Here is a 4,269-nt window from a genome sequence, read left to right on the forward strand (position 1 = left end):
CCCAAAGCATCCTGGGAGCTGTAGTTCCCAGAGTTCCTTTGAAAGAGGGATTGATTGTTAAACCACTCTGGGGCTGAATGGTGGGTAGGATGGCGTGCAGTCTCCTCTCTGCCAGCCTCTACCTATTAGTACAAGGCAACTTCTTATGTTCCCTTTTTAAAAACTTAATTTAGTTTTTCAAAGTTTGTGCTTTTTAAAAAAACTTTGTAGTATGGGTGGCCAGCTGCCCGATTAAGCAAATCACATAGCTAGTGAGACTCTGCCCACCCACCATCTTAATTTCCTAGAGGCATATATACATATACATTAGCTATATAAAAATTTGTGACATATGCCTTGAGTCTTGGCCCTGCCTGCTATGGTGGCTCATAAATTTAATAAATAAATAAATAAATAAATCAACAGGGGGAGGATTTCACTCTGCCCATGTTCAGAGGCTGTTCAGCCAGTCTGGAAGCATGAGATGAGCTATTGTCTTCCTGGAGTGGGGAGATAAATTGACACCCGATGGTGCTCCCCATTCATGGCACCACAGGGTGGTATTCAACTAAACTGCCCCATCAGTGCAAGGATTACCACTAGCACAACAGGACTTCTCTTCCCTCTTTCACCAGTGCCAAATCTGCTCTGGAGGGTTGGGGGGAAACCCAGAACAGATTGTGGGTGGGGGGGAGAAGAAGAGAAGGGAAAATTACACAAGAAAAAATCCTTGCACTGATGGAACATTCCCTTTAGCGCTACTTTGAATACAGCCCACAGAATCCTGCAAATCCTAGCTCCAAAATGTTGAGCTTTGGGAAGCTGCCTGCCTGAAATAAATAAATAAAGGCATGAGAAGAAGAAAAATCACATGGCAAACAACAAAAATGATCTGGGAAGCACATATGAAAGGAAACACAGGATGAAACACTAGGAAGCAGATGGTGACATATACCCTCACCCCCACACACAAAGCCTCTGAACGCTGGGGGTCACCCAACAACATATGTAGTTCAGACTTATGAACAGCTGCCCCACCTCCAGTTAGAGACAGAGAGAGATTCCAAAACAGCAAACGCAGGACAAGAACCAGCCAAAAATTAACCTCATCAGGTACATCAGAAGGGCCCTGCCGGATCAGACCAAAGGCGCATCTAAGGGGTGAGGAAGCCTTTTTCAGACTGATGGCCACATTTACTCCTAAGCAAACATGGGCCACACGCCAGTGACAGGCATGATAGTGACAGAGGGCAAAAAAATGGGTGGGGCAGCCAGAGGCAAAAGTGGGCGGGGCAATAGACTCTCACCTTTGAACTATTAGATGCGCACGTCTCTCTCCTCCATCCAGGAAAGCAAAAGGCACTGTCACAGTTCCAGGACCAAACTCCAGCCAGGCAAAAGCATGTGAGGCGGGCACGAAGTAGGATGGGTGGGGGGGCGATGTGGCCTGTTATAAGGACGTAAGAAAAGCCCTGCTAGATCAGGCCAGTGGCCTTTCATAGTCCAGCATCCTGTTCTCACAGAGGCCAACCAGACGCCTACTACAGAAAGCCTGAAAGCAGGACATGAACACTCTCCCTTCCCGCAATTCCAAGCAACTGCATTGAGCCTCGCTGTCTCGACAGTGGAGGTGGAACACAGCCATCGTGGCTGGAGTTCTCATGGTGCTGGCCACTGATAGCCTTCTCCCCCAGGAATTTGTCTAATCCTTTTAAAAAGCCCTCCAAGTTGGTGACCATCACTGCCTCTTGTGGGAGTGAATCCCATAGTTTTAACTATGCACTATGTGAAGAAGATGTCTGTCCTGAATTCATTGGGTGTCCTCTGAGTTCTGGTTTTATATGACAGAGGGACAGACTCGCATTCTCCATGAATTCGTCTATTCCTCTTTTGAAGCCACCTTAGCTAGCGGTCCTCATTAATACCACTGCATCCTGTGGCAGTGAACGTGCCATAAACTCATGATGCATGGTGTGAAGTTTCTCTCTTTTGTTTGTCCTGAATCTCTGGGTCGCTGGATGACTCCAAGTTCTATTTATTTATTATTATTTATTTATTATTTCAATTTATATACCGCCCTGAGCAGAATAGCTCTCAGGGCGGTGAACAAACAAGATAAAATACAATATATCATAGTAAAAAATCACAAAAACATGACTCCAAGTTCTAATTTTATGTTTATGTGTGTGTGAGAGAGAAATGACACACTGTCTCTGCACCATGCAGAATTATGTCCCTTCTCCCTTAGTCCTCCTTCCCTTAAACTCAGAGGCCTCAGCTGCCTTACCCTTTCTTGCTAGGGAAAGTGTTCCAGCCAGGTGATCATTTGGGCTGTGCTTTTCTACACCTTTCTTCCAAGTCAGTATCTGTCTATCTATCTATGATGTACTGTAATGGTTAAACGGCTGGACTAGGACCCAGGATACCAGGGTTCCAACCTCACTCAGCTATCATCAACATCATCATCATCATCACCATCATCATCTGCCCTTCACCCAAAAGTCTCAGGGTGGGTTACAACCATTTTAAAACACATAATTGCAAACAGTTAAAAACGAGCCTAAACAACATCACAGAAAATAGGGTGGGTCCTAAAAATACACATCCAGGGTAAAGAGGTGCATCTTCAGCATTTGCCGAAAGTTGCACAATGAAGTTGCCAGACGCACCTTGGTGGGGAGAGAGTTCCACAGCTTAGGGGCCCCCACAGAGAATGCCCTCTCCAGGGCCACCCCCCCGAGCTTCCGAGGGTGGCGGAAGTACCAAAAGGGCCCCCTCTGCTGATCTCAGCACCCCAGAAGGTCTGTAGGAAAGAAGGGGGTGTTTCAGACATTTGGAACCTAAGCCGTTTAGGGCTTTAAACACTAACATGAGCACCTTGAATTGGGCCCGGAAATGAATTGGCAACCAATGCAGCTGTTTTAAAACAGGGGCTATATGAGCTCTAAAGGGAACCCCAGTCAGTAATCTGGCTGTTGGATTTTGGACCAGTTGAAGTTTCAAAGTCATCTTCGAACGCAGGCCCATGAATATTACTGGGTGACCTTGGGGCCGGCCACCACAAATTCTCAAACTAACCTACCTCACAGGGCTGTTGTGAGGATAAGTATGGAGAGGGGGGGAAAGCCAAAAGTTTTAAATGTGCATTGTGATTGTGCGGTAAATGCGTCAATAAGCGGGCATAAGGTCGTGCTCCTGCTCGGCTGCAGTCCCACGCACCCTTAGCTGGGATGGAGCACCGTTGAATACAACGGGGCTTCACTTCAAGTCGACGTGACTGGAGCCGCGCGTTGCGATTGCCTAAGAGTTTGTGAGAAGCTTGTGCAACCACAGCGGACTTTGTGTGTGGCCGGATCCTGCTTTCATCCCGTAAGGAAGAACCGTCCAGTCATCACAATCTCTCTCTCTCACTCACACACCAGACTGTCAAATGCCCACGCTGGTTGTTAAATACTCTTGCACAGGGCTCCTGTGTGTAAAAAACTGGCCAGGATATTAACCGGCCTGGGCTCCTGCTGGGAGGAAGGACGGGATATCAGTCAAATAAACAATCAATCAATCAATCAATCAAACAAACTAGTTCTTCTGTTCAGGGCTCGCTCCGCTCTTCAAATCGTCACCCTCCCACGCCTGCCCCAGACCTGAAGGAAGACCGCGGCGCCAGGGGCGTTCTTGGGTGCCTGTGTGTGAGAGGAACACCTTCTCTCTCCCACCCCCATGGCGACGCCCAAAACAGAGACCTGTCTGAGCCTATGATCGCTGCCACTCAAGCGCACGGTTATGCCCTAACCGTGCGCTTGAGTGGCGGCGATCACAGGCGCACTGAAACATCTGGCGGAGGGCATGCGCTTCACGGAAAGCACATTCTCGAGCGCGTTCCGCCTCCCTCCAGCCAAAGGAATCCCTGGGATGGGAGCTGTCCTTCGTTAAGCGTGGTGCGAACGGCACCTCTCTGAGGGGTAAACTACAGTTCCCAGGATCAAGATGAAAGGAAGCAGCTAATTATTGGAGGAGGGGGAGAGGGGTGTTTTAAATGTGCTTTAAACACACGGGCTGTGCGTGGGTGTAGGTGTGGGGAACGTTTCTCTGCTGGCTGCACCCTGCCACCTCTCATCGCTATCCTTCCTCCCCCCCACCCCAAAAGCACCTGCCTCCTTGATCCCTCCTCCCCCTTCCCGTTAAGGGAGGGTAGACTTTGTCCCAGATGCTGACGTCACTTGGAGGGGGGCCTGCCTCCGCCGCCTTTACCTGCCACTCCACGCCGCTCCTGGCTCCAAAGGGAACCAGACG

Source organism: Rhineura floridana, chromosome 11 (genome assembly GCF_030035675.1).
Source record: "Rhineura floridana isolate rRhiFlo1 chromosome 11, rRhiFlo1.hap2, whole genome shotgun sequence".
NCBI classification, from domain to species: domain Eukaryota; kingdom Metazoa; phylum Chordata; class Lepidosauria; order Squamata; family Rhineuridae; genus Rhineura; species Rhineura floridana.